Consider the following 15,132-nt stretch of genomic DNA (forward strand, 5'->3'; position numbering starts at 1 on the left):
ATGCGATAGTCATCATTCTTTGGAATGAATTGGGAGCTATTTTCAAACCAAATGGTAATCGCGTGAAGCGATAAGAGCCATTGCTCGTTGAAAAGGATGTAATATCTCCAGAGTTTTCGTCTAGCTCAATCTGATGGAATCCTGACATTAAGTCAAGGCAAGAGAAATATTTTGCTCTTCCTAGTTGAGCCAAGATATCATCGATCCTAGGAAGTGGAAATTTATCGGATAGTAATTTTTTATTAATTTGGCGATAGTCAACTACTAATCGCCATTTTTTTCTTTTTGTTATCTATGGATTTCTTTGGTACTAGTAAAGGTGGACTGTTGTATTCTGAGGCTGACGGTTCAACTATTCTATCTTTGATTAGTTTATCGACTTGAGCTTGGATTTCGTCTTTTTGACTATGAGGATTTCTATAATTTTTTATTTATACAGGTTCATTATCTATTAATCTTAGTTTCTGCTTGTAAAAATTATAGGTTGTTATTGATTCGGTATCAAGTCCGAATATGTCTGCGTAGTTACAACAAAGTTCTTTTAATTGTTTATTAAATAGTTTTGGAAAATTTTTAGATAACTTTGATATAACATCGTTCGTTCTAGTTTCATTATTTATTTCGGATATATCATAATTTGCTAATGGTTCATAATTCAACCTATTTATATTAATCATTTGGTCGGTACTAGTTGTATTAAGTAAACGGACGAATGCATTTGCAGTTGTTACGACTGTGCTTGCTGCATATATACCAGGTTGAATTTCCTGGTTCGGAATAAAAATGCTATCTTCATTTGAAGCTAACTCAATTTTACGGACAACTTCGGATCGTGCTGGTAACACTATTGTATTGTTACCAGAGCTGTAATTTATGGGAACATAAATAGGGTAGTTCAGATTGTCTGGTCTTATTATGAGCAAATCTTTTGAAGGTGTGAAGTCTAGTTGACAATTATATTTTTTTAATAAAATCTATTCCTAAAATTCCATCACACGGTATAGAAAAAGTTGATTCGACAATATGGAAGTTGTGTGGAATTATATATTTAGTTGTTTGTATTTCTAAGGATGTCATTCCTTTAGATTGAATTAATCCTTGATTGATTCCCTGAATATTTATTTTGTTGTCCATGTTTATGTCATTAAAAGTGTCTGAATTGTCTTTTAACAGAGATATGTCTGCACCAGCATCTATCAAAAATATTAATTTCTTGCCTGTAGCTACGTTTGTGAATGTTACGAATATATTTACACTAAGATTAATCGAATGAACCTTTTTGGTGTCTATTGCTGTGTACCTAAGGGCTGTTGTGTGTTTCCCGATGCATTCTGGGCAATTCTCACATTGTTGTTATTGCCATTATTATTGTTATGGCCTCTGTATGAGTTACAGCGGCCTCTATAGTTTCCTCTATATTGGCCTCTACCTCTATTGTTGCCAAAATTATTATTTTGGTAATTTCCACGGTAGTTTCCGCGGTTATACGCTCGGTTAGTGTTATATCTTTGTTGTGCAGCATATAGGACTGTATTTGGGTGTCCTACTGCGTCTGTGCAACTATCGACGAACACAGTTGTAATCTCACTCATTGTATTGAAATTTCGTGATTTCATTACAGACCTAACTTCGTCAATTGTGCTGTTTACTATGATTGATTTTACAGCAATTCTTCGGCGTATTCTTGCGATACACCGTTAATCATATGTGCCGATTGCAAAGCCCTTGTCAACTGTTCAACTTCTTGAATATATTGACTTGCCGTCTTTTGCTTTTGCTGCAGATTGAACAATTTAGCAGATATTGCTTTGGCTGATTCGCCTTTTATACCGCTTTTTAGTTTGTCTATTATGGACACTATTGTTTGTTCAGTGCTGATTAAGTTTCGAATATGGCCTTTGAGTTTAGTTTTTATTAGATTGACTGCTGTAGTTTCATGTGTTCCCTTAAGTGAATCCACTAAGCTAAGAGCATCAATGAAACTTTGTAGATTCTCAGGCTTTCCACTAAACTCAGGTATGAGTGAAGCGGCTAGCTTAAGAAATTCTAGTTGTGACATGGCCATTTTTAGAGTTTTTACTTCAGTAATAGACTCTGATTCAGAATCAAATAGATTGGTTAGTGTGATTACCGCTGGTATCGTAAGGTCGCCTAGGTCTTCTTCTTTTATATGTGTATCTGGACCGCTTGCGATTTCAGATTCGCTCTCTAAATCTGTGTTTGTGTCTTCCTCGACTAATACTGGAGTATTCAAAATCGAAGGTATAGTTATGTCTAGTGAATGTTTTGATTTAATGCTATTTAAATTTGTTTTTAATCTATTCAAAAATCTTGATACATACGACCAATGCTGAGTATTTAACTTTTCTTTATTGTCGTGTATCAGGGAACGAGCTTGGTTAAAACATGCAACTAATATTGTCGCGTGTCTACTTATAGTTTCGTTTGAAATATTCCTATTTTGTGCTAGACACTTGTATGATTTATCAAAATTTTCTTTTATTTTAACTAATGCGGCATTAATATTTTGCCATTCCATTTCATTTTAAAATAAATTTTTAAAATGTGCAAAAACATCTATAGATTTTCAATCAAATAATGATATATTTTTATTCATGATTCGTTTTGGACTTTTTTCTTTTATTTTTAGCCAATTTTTTGTTACCATTATAAATTTGTTTTAAATTTTGTCCAGGTCATCTGCCCGGCTTTGATAGCGTTTCTTTATGCATCTATTATGTAGATTATACAATTTATATAATAGATGTCCTATGATTATAATGAAAATAATAGCAATAAGTATTGTTATTAACTTTAGGTCGGTGTTATTGACTTCGACTTTGTTTATTACATTCGCTGTCGAATCTACCGATTTTACATCTACTAAACCCATTGTGTACAAATTTTCGAAATTTTCTTCAAATTTACTTATTTTATTTGTTTGTGACATATGTATATAATTTAATGCAAAAATAAATACCTTTTTTCAGTTTTTACATTTTTCTCTGCCTAGTGTTTGTGTGGCTTTACAGGCCTCACTCTAATTGGGCAGATGTTATTCCGCTCCATTTTACAATTTTAGATTTTAAAGTTAAATTTTATGCATCGCAGTGCATTTAGAAAAATTTTTGTTTGGCGGTGGGCGCTCTAGGAAGCGCTGTCGGTTCACTGCTCCGGGTCTAGCTTGTTGCGCTAGATGAGGCCGGTGCTGGCTGCACAGGCTGCTACTGCTTCTCCTCCCTCGCAGTCGTTCGGGCAGGTCTTCCTTGGCTTTGCTATTTCTGCCTTTTGGGGTGGTGGAGTTACGATTAATATTTTACTGATATTTTGTATTGCAGTGTAGGTGGTTGTGTGCATTGGCTCTTTCTTTTTCTTTTCTGCTAGCAACAATTTGATGTGATCGAGCTCTGTGTGTAATTTCACAGATGTGCTCCACGGCAAATTATGGTTGCTATTTAGCAGTTTGAGCAGTGTTGCCCTTCTGGCTCTCAGGCGTTTTACTACGCCGCCTCTTTTGCCACACATACCACTCTACTTACTGCGTATAGTTTCGTTCCATTTCGTTGTTCGTTTTTTGATGTTACTGCTGCTGCTGCAGCTGCTGTTGGTAATTCTCCTGTTGGTCGGCCTGCTGCTGTTCTTTGTCATCTACATGTTCGTGACACGTGTCACGGTCGCCATGTAATATGTCACTACTTTAATTAGAACGCTGGCACGTCTGTGCCGTTTGACTTCGGTTTTTAGAATGTCTTTATTGATTTTATTCTTATAACTCAGACCGCATAGCTGCGCTGCCGGTTACGCCAACAGCGGGGCGGCTTCATACATATTTGTCTTATCAGCATAATCGAGAGGGCAAGAGCCGTATGTACATATGTGTATATATATATATGCTTCAAGTGGTCAGCGTGGGAATGCTGACTTAGCTTAGCGCATAAGCGGCGATCATATTGCACGCTGACTTGAAATGGTTTTGTTTGTGTACTGCAACAATGTGTTGCTGATGTATTTATTGTTAACCGTTGGGTACAGTGTACACTCAATATATGCACATACTACAATACTTCTCTCAATTTGGCCGCGCTCTCATCCGGTGTGAGCGTGCCCTGCTCTGTGCCGAGCACTTCTTCATCGTATATGGCCTTGGGCAGCCTCGGCTCTCTCCCTTGGACAATGAACGCCGGCGAGTACCCGGTGGACTCGGCCACCCCCGAATTTACTGCCAACATTAATTCTGGTCATTTCTCATCCCAGTTTCTCTGATCCCCTTCGGTGAACTGAGCTATCATAGTTTTCACTGTCCGGTTAGTTCGCTCGGTCGGGTTTTCTTGCGGCGTGTGCGGGGCCGTAAACTGATGCCGTACGCCCATTTGCTCCAAAAACCTCTTAAAAATTCGACTGGTAAATTGGACTCCATTATCCGTGATTACCACCTTCGGTACGCCGAACCGGCACACGATGCGTTCTCGGAACGCTTTCGTTAGTGACTCCGCAGTGGCCTTTCTCAATGGGACCAATTCCGTCCATTTCGAGAAGCGATCCACCATCACCAACAACATGGCATTCCCGTGCTTCGACCTGAGCAGGGGGCCCACAAAGTCCGCACACACCGTCGCCCACGGCTCCTCTGGCACTTGTGTCAGAATCTTGCCGGCCGCCTGCAGTTGACTCGGCTTGTAGCGAATACAGGCCTCACACTTTCTCACATATGATCTCACATCTCGGTGCATCCCTGGCCAGTAGTACCGGGCGGCTACTCTTGCCATCGTCTTTCTCCTGCCCACGTGACCCGCCTCCGGCGAGTTGGGGTTCTCTTCCATGACTCTTTCCCTTAGACCCTTCGGGACGCATAGCTTCCACGATTCTATCTCCTCGTCTCCGGTTCGGTGCGGGATGTGCCGGTATACCCTGCCTGCCTCCTCCACGTACTCAGGATATTTCATCGGGTCGGTCCCCATCCCCTCCTTGACCTTTTGAATCCATCCGCACTCGGCCTCCGGTTCGTGTCCAATCTCTGTTTCCTCCTCGGTGGCTCTCAGGCATCGCTCCGCCAATGGCTATCGGGACAGTGCGTCCGCCACTATGTTCAGCTGCCCTTTCCTATATGCCACTTCGAAGTCGTATTTTTGTAGCTCCAGTGCCCACCTGGCGATCCTCCCCGTTGGGCTTTCGATGCTGTTCAGCCATTTCAACGCCATGTGCTCGGTGACTACCTTGAACCGGTATCCCTCCAGAAAGGGCTTTAGCTTTCTTATGGCCCATACAATGGCCAGACACTCCTTTTCCGTCGCCGAATAGTTACTTTCTGCGCTATTCAGAGTCCTACTTGCGTATGAAATGACCCTCTCGCCCTTCTCCTTCTCTTGGGTCAGGATCGCCTCCAGTCCATAGTCGCTGGCGTCCGTCTGGAGCACAAACTTCTTTAAGAAATCCGGGCATGCCAACACCGGGTCTGCTGTCAGCCGACTCTTTACGTCCTCGAACGCTCGGTGCTGTTCTGCTGTCCATTCCCATTTCGCTTTTTCTTCAGCAAGGTGCTGAGGGGCTGCACCAACGTGACGAATCCATTTACGAACTGCCTGTACCAGGACGCCACGCCCAGGTATTTTCGTAGCTTTCTGACACTCGCCGGCGGCTGCAACTCCTTAATGGCCGCCACTTTCTCGTGATCGGTGCAGATTCCGTCTTCCGTCATCAAGTGCCCCAGATATCGCAGTTCCTTCCGAAAAAATTGACACTTGTCCACGTTTAGGCGCAAGTTTGCGTTTTTCAACCGTCGAAAAACTTCTTCGAGGTTTCGCTTATGCTCCTCCTCTGTACGGCCGATGACAATGATGCTACGCGAACGAGTGTGGCATCATCTTGGGGCCTATCACCTGTTCCAACGCCCTCTGGAACGTAGCCGACGCTGAGTGTAGTCCAAGCGCCATCACCTTTCATTGGAACAGCCCTTTGCCAGGCACCGCGAACGAGGTGAACTTCCTACTGCCTTCCTCCAGTGGTATCTGCCAATACCCCCCATGTGTGTAGCTATGTTCGACATTCCCTTCAGTTCTCGGAACTCTTCCAACTCCTTCGCCAGGAAGTCCTCGACCGATTCCTCCTCCGCTCGCGTTATGTCGGATGCTGGCTCGGAGAACTCTCCAGTGGACGCTACAATCACCACTGACAACTTTTCCTCCAACAGCCCATTACGGTGGCCTCTCGCAGGGATTACAACCCTGTGCCCCGCACAGGTCACCTCTGCTACGACCTCGGCTATGAAATCCCATCCCAGTACAAGCGCATCAATCACTCCTGGCAACACGAGAAGCGTGATTGGGACCCTTTTGTCTCCGAAGGCCAGCTCCACCTCGATCTGGGACTTGATTTCGCACCAGCTTCCTTGTCTCTTTCTCTCGTCTCTCTACCCCCAGCCTGCTCGCCGCCTCGCAACTGATAAAACTGCTTGTCGCCCCGGTATCGACCGTGGCTTTCCAGTCGCTGCCCGCGATCCTCCCCCCTTCCCTCTATGTTCGTGTTCACTTGGTCGTCCCGCCGCGTCGGGGCCGGCTTTCTGTCCAGCGGCGACATATCTCCGTTACTGCCGGCCGCGTGAATGGATTATTTGCTTTTGCTTTACTCGCAGGACACACCCGCTGGAACTCCAGTCGATCCCTCTCCAGAGCCTCAAATTCGTCGGCCAGTGTCATCATGTGATCCAGGTCTCTGCACCTATGCGGCCGGATGAACACCCTCAGATCGGGAATGCTGTTGTCTCTGATGAGCTCCAACTGCTCTTCAGGCGAGCATTTCAGTGGCCGCATGAGGGTCTGCATCTCCACCATGTAGTCCACCACCATGTCGGCTGACCACTCGACTTGTTCCAGGAACTCGAGTGGTTTTGCCGTTCTGTCAAACCGGAACGACCACTCCCTGACCTGCTTGGCGACGTGAGCAAAACTCGAACTGGGCGGTCTCGTGGTCTGTTCATCGGGTCCCCGCCGACGATCCTCCCCTGCTCTCCCCTCTTCCAGCCAATGTGGGTTTCTCGCGCTCCCTTTCTCTGGCTGTGCTGGCCTGGTTGGCCTCTCCCCATTCTTGGCCCGTGGTCTGCTGGGCGATCGGCTTTTCACCGGAACAGCCAGGCTCGCGATGAGCTCCTCTTGGGACTCGGTTGGCCGCCTCCACAGCGGTGCCTGCTCTGCGCTCGCCGGCAGCGTCAGGCGCTCGTATGGGTCCGGCCCGGCCTCCATCTGGGCCGAGGGCGAGACTCTGCCCGCCTTCACTTCCCAGCCTTCGAGCGCGTCAGCGTACTCCGGCTCTTCTCCGTGCTTCTCTATCCACTCCTTGAATATTCGGCGCATCTCGGCCAGCGTGCCTTCCAATTGAAGACCGCACGCCTGGACCAAGTCCTCTTTCCTCAAAGAATGAACCCATCGTCAGCTCCTAATTTTTTGCACTCTCGGGATACCAAACTACCGCGGGAGTTAGTACTTCAGTACTCAGAAAACGGGAGTTAGATATCGAGTGCGGATCCTATAAGCGAGTGCGAATAAAGTCGATCAAAGAGCAACCACAAGTCCGTGGAAAGGGACAGTTGGAACCCGAGTCCCCCGAACAACAGTTAGCCCGGCGAAGCGCACCGCTCGGGAGGTGCATAACCAAGGAGGGAACCCTTGGTGTGCGAAGCTGTGATTGCTGACGAAGCGGACGCCGAGTCAGAGCCCCAGCCGTTGCCTAAAAGGCGTCTCACCGGGCAGTAGCCTCTGAGCTGGACGGACGCCGCGTGCGGGTCGCTACGATGGGCATCCAGGTAATCCACGTGCTCGAGGGCGGCTATCGGAAGGCGAGCAGTAGCCGGGTGCAGAGGTGAAAGGGCGGACAAGGCGGAGCCAAGTCAGAACCCCGAGCGGCAGCACCGGAGGAGGCAAGCATAGGGAATAGCCCCGAGGCGAAGTAAAGTTAAGGTTACGAATACCCAGTGTGATAGCCCGTAAGATAGAACTAAGATACCAATAAAGAAGTAATTAAACCCAACCCGAGCCGTTCTACTTGTCGTCGGGGCAACAGGGGGGCAACAGCGGGGCTGAGCCAGCCCAGCTGAATCAGACGGAACAGAAAGGTTCGTTACAACTGGCGCCCAACGTGGGGTTGATTTGAGTCTCTTAGACATATTGCTGCTGTTTCTGCCCGTTCCTTTCCTGTGAAGTCAAGGCTCTGGAGGTCCTATGCCTCGCATTCAGCGCATCATTTGGGGTGGTGCGAAGAGCTCCGCTGATGCGTAGGGCGGAAAAAAATTATTAAAAGCATCGGACGTCAGACCAGCAATCCGCAATAAAGGTCCAAAACGAAACTTAATTAAAAATTATACATTTTTATTTTTTGTGTTTGTGAGGTTTTTTTTCTTTGTTGGTTAGTGTATTTGTCGGCTACGTTTCAATGCATTAGCGAAATGCATGGAATACGAGCAATACAAGCTTAAAGAGGAATTGGCAACTACGAGAACTAAAAGCTTCGAGTGTTTTGATCGCGAGCGTTGCGCTCTCTTATCAGCAGCGGCTGGCCGCTGCGCAAGCCCTTTAGAATGATACAAATACCAGCGCAAAGGAGAAAAAGGAAATTGCGTAGCTACAGCTTCAGTACAGTGGTTCCTCGCTGAAAAGGTTTTTTTTTCTAAAATTTGTTTTTTTTTTTTCTTACTATTATTAAGTTTTCCATTCTTTTTCCAACCAGCAAAATAAATTCAGTTTTGGGAACTTTCACAGCTATCGAAACAGGACTGTGACGCAGAGCTAATGAAAGTTACATAGGAATAGAAGGGCTCATAAGAAACCAAACAAAAAAAATGAAAATTAAAGCTACACTGCTCCAAAATCTTGGTCCGGATCCGTAGTGGCTTCTTCTAGACCGTCGCAGAAACCGAGTTAGCGGAGCATACTGGGAGGGGGAGATCTCTATGCTCTCTATGCCCGCAACTGCAAGGCGCATGGGTCCTGCACGTAGTTTATGGATGGCGCAAGGGCTATGGCCGATGGAGGTTATGTAACCGACCTGGTTTCCCAGGTGTTGATTTAGAGGGATGGTCTTGTCCCTCCGGTACTTTAAAAGGAGTACCGAGCTCCTTTGCGGTGTTGTTTTTTATATTTGAGTAGTTTTCCATAGTTGTTCCCACGAGTAGGCGGGAAGGAGTTGTTCACCCGAGGCATAGCCCGCTTGCCCCGGGAAGACTAGTTTAAGCTGGAGGTCGGCAGGTATCCAGAGTTCGCATATTAGCGACCGGGCTCCCCTCCGGCCATGCATCCCTCGGCATATAACAGTGTCACCTTGGATTGGTGACCGACTACCAGGACCTGTTTCCTGCCGCCCTCACGGGGAGAGTATAGTCGCACTTCCACCGGTGTGTACAGTTACGGCGGGTTGTGGGATGTGGGACGCAGGCCGCACCGGGTATTCCTAACCGGAGTGGCTGCGCCTCAATTCCGAGTTAACAGTTGTGCGAGCCAACCCGTCATCCGTTTATCCCCCTGTAGCAGCCGATGGCTGACGGCCAAGCTTGTGTAGAATCTACATAATAATTAATAAAGAACATTAATAGAACTCAATCCTACATTGGCCAACTCGCCAAAATCCATCTCCAAGTGGCTCTCTCTATCGGCGTACCGGAGACACGAACCGAGATTTTCGAGCGGAGACACAAACCAAAGATTTAGCGAAGCCGCGAAGCAAAAGCAAAGGCACAACCCGAAAGCTTTAGCGGGGACACCTATCGCAAGCTCCAACCTCGAGCCAAAGCTTCGAGCCGAAGCTTCGATCTCGAACTTGTCGTCCAACAAAGCGCACTTGTTCTCGAGCTATTTGCACCTGTTGTCGAGCTAATGTCCGCCCGTGGCTGTCTTCTGGGCTATTTTTAGCAAAAACTAAGTTGCCAATAACTCTGATATTATTCCATCAATTTCGCGATTTCACGTACACGTAGCGCGTGATCGCGCGGCAATTTTGGCACACTTTCCACTTGGAAGAATCACACTCTGAAGTCGTAAAAATGACGGCGGGCAGGTGAACTTTTCCAACGATTTCCAACGGAGAAAAATCTCGGCCCCACACCAAGGTCGTCTCCCGAAGAGTACTCCCGTCAAGGGTGGGAGTTTGGTGTAGGGGCAGACCTTTGGAAGAGCTGGGTGGGCTACCGCTCGTGGCCAGGGCCCTATGGGCGAAACAGAAATAAAACCACGAGGGCTAAGAAAAAAATCGAATTATACCCGATACCCAAAATGAGTATAGGGGCATATTAGATTTGTGGTGAAAGTGGATGTGTGTAACGTCCAGAAAGAAGCGTTTCCGACCCCATAAATTATATATATTATTGATCAGCATCAATAGCCGAGTCGATTGAGCCCTGTCTGTCTGTCCGTCCCCATCCCCAGCATCCAGACTTCTGTGAAATGTCACTGTTACAACCCGCTCAAAAGGCGAAAATCTGTAGCATCCACAATTTCAAAGATACGAGAAAACTAAAAACGCAGAATCGTAGATAATGACTATATCTTCTCAAATGCAGAATCTGAACTAGATCGTATAATTATTATAGCCAGAATGATGAAAACAAATTCTTTCTCGCTGTGTGTCTCTCTAACACACACGTTTCATAGTCGGCATTGCCTATTGCTAAAAGTGAGCGCCTAGAACTCAAAGACTATAAGATCTAGAGCAACCAAATTTGGAATTCACAATACTGTGATATCGAACCTTGACCGTTTCGTTTCCAAATTTCGCCACACCCCCTTCCGCCCCCGCAAAGGACGAAAATCTGTGGCATCCACAAATCTCAGAGACTATTAAGGCTAGAGTAACCAAATTTGGTATCCGCACTTCTGTTAGATCTCACTATAAAACGTATATCTCAGAATTTCGCCCGACCCCCTTCCGCCCCCACAAAAGACGAAAATCTGTTGCATCCACAATATTGAACATTCGAGAAAACTAAAAACGCAGAATCATAGATAATGACCATATCTATCAGACTGCTGAATCTGGATCAGATCAAATCATTTTTATAGCCAAAAGGAACAAATCAATTTGCACTGGCTACGCAGCGCCCGACGTCACGCTCAGACTGATTTTCTGTCTCTCTCGCACGCACTCTTTGTCGTGTCGTTTAATATTAGCGGCGTCTGCCGGAGGAGAGCCATACTGACTTAGTATCGGGTATAACTGTAGAGTTGCGGTGTCCGCAGCAACTCACAACGTTCCCCCTCGTTTTTTGTTTTTTTTTTGTGTATACATATCTTTTTGCACATCTTGTATAATTAATTTTTTTCTCTTTTTTTTTTATTTTATTTTATTTTATTTTGTGTCTGTTATGAATTACAAATTTTTAACCTTTCTTTATGAACTGTTTGTTTTTTATTCTTGTTTCCGGAAATAACTATATTATCATTATCTTCGATTTTTTCAACTATATAGGGCCCTGTGTATTTAAGATCTAGCTTATGGCCTACTTCGTTTTTTAGTAGAACTTTATCTCCTATTGATAGCGTTATGTTCCTAGTTTTTAAATCATATAATTCCTTATTTTTCTGTTTATTTAACTCGAGCATGTCTTGCTCTTTTGTATGCTACTTCTAATCTATATCTACTTTCTTTAGCGTAGTCTTCTATGTTATATATAGGTTCTACATTACTTATGCTATGAAAATACTTTGGTAGATTATTAGTCTTACCAAATACTAACTCATATGGACAATAATTATGTGCCATAGAGGGGGTTGTATTGAAACAATAAACAAAATATGGAAGCCATACGTCCCAATCAGTTTTATTTACTGATATATAGGATCGTATGTATTCGTTAAATGTTCTGTGGCTTCTTTCTATTGTTCCAACAGTTTGATGATGGTGTGCAGTTGATGTTATATTTTTTTATTTTTAAATATTTGCACAAATCGTTTATAATTGAATTTTTATATTCCGTTCCCATGTCCGAAATGATCGTCTTCACTGGACCGTACTTGAAAATAAATGATTCAAATATTGCCGTTGCAACAGTTGCTGCGCTTTTATTTGCGACAGGTATAGCAACTAGATATTTAGTCAAGTCACATATGAGCGTGACTGCATATTCATTGCCTTTTTCTGACTTGGGTAGTGGACCAATTGTATCCACTATCACTCTGTCAAAAGCCTTCATCGGGGTTTCTGTAATTGTTAAAGGGGTCTTTATATTTGTTGTTGTTTTTGCTTTTTGACATTTCTGACATTTCCGGATGTGCTCTGTTATATCGCGAGTCATACCTTTCCAGTAATAATGTCTTTTGACCTTGGCCAAGGTTTTTGCAATGCCTGTGTGACCTCCTTGTACTGGATCATCATGTAGTGTAGACAATATAGCTTCTTTCTCTTTAACATTTGTTAATGTGGTCACCGGGTTGAGTAGCGCTACTCTCAATGGTATAAATATTTTATTGCCCATAATTTTGAAATTATCTATTGAAACCTTTTCAAAGATATTTTCCCACGGTGCCATTTTCAATTGGCTGATTTTTAATATACCGGCTTCTTTTTCTAGCCTTGGAAATAGTTGTCCTAAGTCAATATTTCCATTATTAGTATATAAATCTCCAATATCAATTCTTGCTATAATTTTCTTACCATGTTTAAAGAAACATAGCATATCTTTTATATGCAAGGTCACTACTTTACGTACTTCATCATTATTAATGACTTCGTATACGTTGGGCTGAGAAGCTGTTTCGGTAGATTGCTTTGGCATCTCTACTTTGTTGTTTTCTGCGCAGAATTTTTGTCTACTTTGATACCTGGTAGTGACTTTCAGGACTTTATTTTGTATATCTTTTAGTTCAGATATTGTTATCCGTGACAATGCATCGGCTACAAAATTATCTTTGCCTCTTAGGTACTCTACAGTAAAATTATACTCCTCTAATTCAAGTCTCATACGCGTTAATTTAGAACTGGGGTTTGTCATTGAAAACAAAAATGTTAGTGGTCTATGGTCTGTTTTTACTATGAAATGAGTTCCGTAGACATAGGGTCTAAATTTGGTGATTGCCCAATAAATAGCTGTTAACTCTTGTTCCGTCGTACTTTTGTTACTTTCTCCTTTGGTAAATGCTCTCGATGCGTAAGCTATTGGGAGTTGAGTTCCGTTGTGGGCTTGTGTTAGCACCGCACCACAGGCTTGCTTATTAGCATCTGTGATTATACAAAATTCTTTCGTAAAATCTGGATATTGTAACAGAGTAGGCTTTATTAATTGAGCTTTAAGATATTCAAATGCATTTTGACATTCATTAGTCCATTCAAATGGAACATTCTTTTTATTTAATCTTGTTATATGCCTAGAGTAATCGGCGAAATTTTTGATGAATCGTCTGTAGTAATTACAAAATGCTATAAAACGTCTAGCGCTATCAGAGTCATGTGGAACTGGATAATTTAATATGACGTCAAACTTTTTGTCATCTGGTAAGATTCCCTTATCTGTGCATTTGTGACCCAAAAATGTGACTTCATGCATGAAAAATGAACATTTTTCAGGATGTAGCTTCAAGTTGTGTTTCCTACACATGTCAAAAACACTAATTAAATTGTTAAGCATGTGTTTTTCGGAACAACGGACTACTATTAAGTCATCCATATAGAGGAATGCTTGTGATGGTTCAAGTGCAGAGAATGCGATAGTCATCATTCTTTGGAATGAATTGGGAGCTATTTTCAAACCAAATGGTAATCGCGTGAAGCGATAAGAGCCATTGCTCGTTGAAAAGGATGTAATATCTCCAGAGTTTTCGTCTAGCTCAATCTGATGGAATCCTGACATTAAGTCAAGGCAAGAGAAATATTTTGCTCTTCCTAGTTGAGCCAAGATATCATCGATCCTAGGAAGTGGAAATTTATCGGATAGTAATTTTTTATTAATTTGGCGATAGTCAACTACTAATCGCCATTTTTTTCTTTTTGTTATCTATGGATTTCTTTGGTACTAGTAAAAGTGGACTGTTGTATTCTGAGGCTGACGGTTCAACTATTCTATCTTTGATTAGTTTATCGACTTGAGCTTGGATTTCGTCTTTTTGACTATGAGGATTTCTATAATTTTTTATTTATACAGGTTCATTATCTTTTAATCTTAGTTTCTGCTTGTAAAAATTATTGGTTGTTATTGATTCGGTATCAAGTCCGAATATGTCTGCGTAGTTACAACAAAGTTCTTTTAATTGTTTATTAAATAGTTTTGGAAAATTTTTAGATAACTTTGATATAACATCGTTCGTTCTAGTTTCATTATTTATTTCGGATATATCATAATTTGCTAATGGTTCATAATTCAACCTATTTATATTAATCATTTGGTCGGTACTAGTTGTATTAAGTAAACGGACGAATGCATTTGCAGTTGTTACGACTGTGCTTGCTGCATATATACCAGGTTGAATTTCCTGGTTCGGAATAAAAATGCTATCTTCATTTGAAGCTAACTCAATTTTACGGACAACTTCGGATCGTGCTGGTAACACTATTGTATTGTTACCAGAGCTGTAATTTATGGGAACATAAATAGGGTAGTTCAGATTGTCTGGTCTTATTATGAGCAAATCTTTTGAAGGTGTGAAATCTAGTTGACAATTATATTTTTTTAATAAAATCTATTCCTAAAATTCCATCACACGGTATAGAAAAAGTTGATTCGACAATATGGAAGTTGTGTGGAATTATATATTTAGTTGTTTGTATTTCTAAGGATGTCATTCCTTTAGATTGAATTAATCCTTGATTGATTCCCTGAATATTTATTTTGTTGTCCATGTTTATGTCATTAAAAGTGTCTGAATTGTCTTTTAACAGAGATATGTCTGCACCAGCATCTATCAAAAATATTAATTTCTTGCCTGTAGCTACGTTTGTGAATGTTACGAATATATTTACACTAAGATTAATCGAATGAACCTTTTTGGTGTCTATTGCTGTGTACCTAAGGGCTGTTGTGAGTTTCCCGATGCATTCTGGGCAATTCTCACATTGTTGTTATTGCCATTATTATTGTTATGGCCTCTGTATGAGTTACAGCGGCCTCTATAGTTTCCTCTATATTGGCCTTTACCTCTATTGTTGCCAAAATTATTATTTTGG

The 15,132-nt window shown here is 42.8% G+C and overlaps 1 long non-coding RNA gene across 1 annotated transcript; it reads right to left on the reverse strand.

Annotated features, from left to right (window-relative positions):
* Positions 1–2,584: 2,584 nt before the first annotated feature.
* LOC117194206 lies at positions 2,585–3,953 on the reverse strand. The gene is made up of 2 exons (XR_004474775.1): positions 3,540–3,953; positions 2,585–3,285 (listed from the first exon to the last, which is right to left on the reverse strand). It is a non-coding gene; the product is annotated as an uncharacterized LOC117194206 (long non-coding RNA).
* Positions 3,954–15,132: the final 11,179 nt, after the last annotated feature.

This window comes from Drosophila miranda, chromosome XL (assembly GCF_003369915.1).
Source record: "Drosophila miranda strain MSH22 chromosome XL, D.miranda_PacBio2.1, whole genome shotgun sequence".
NCBI classification, from domain to species: Eukaryota; Metazoa; Arthropoda; class Insecta; order Diptera; family Drosophilidae; genus Drosophila; species Drosophila miranda.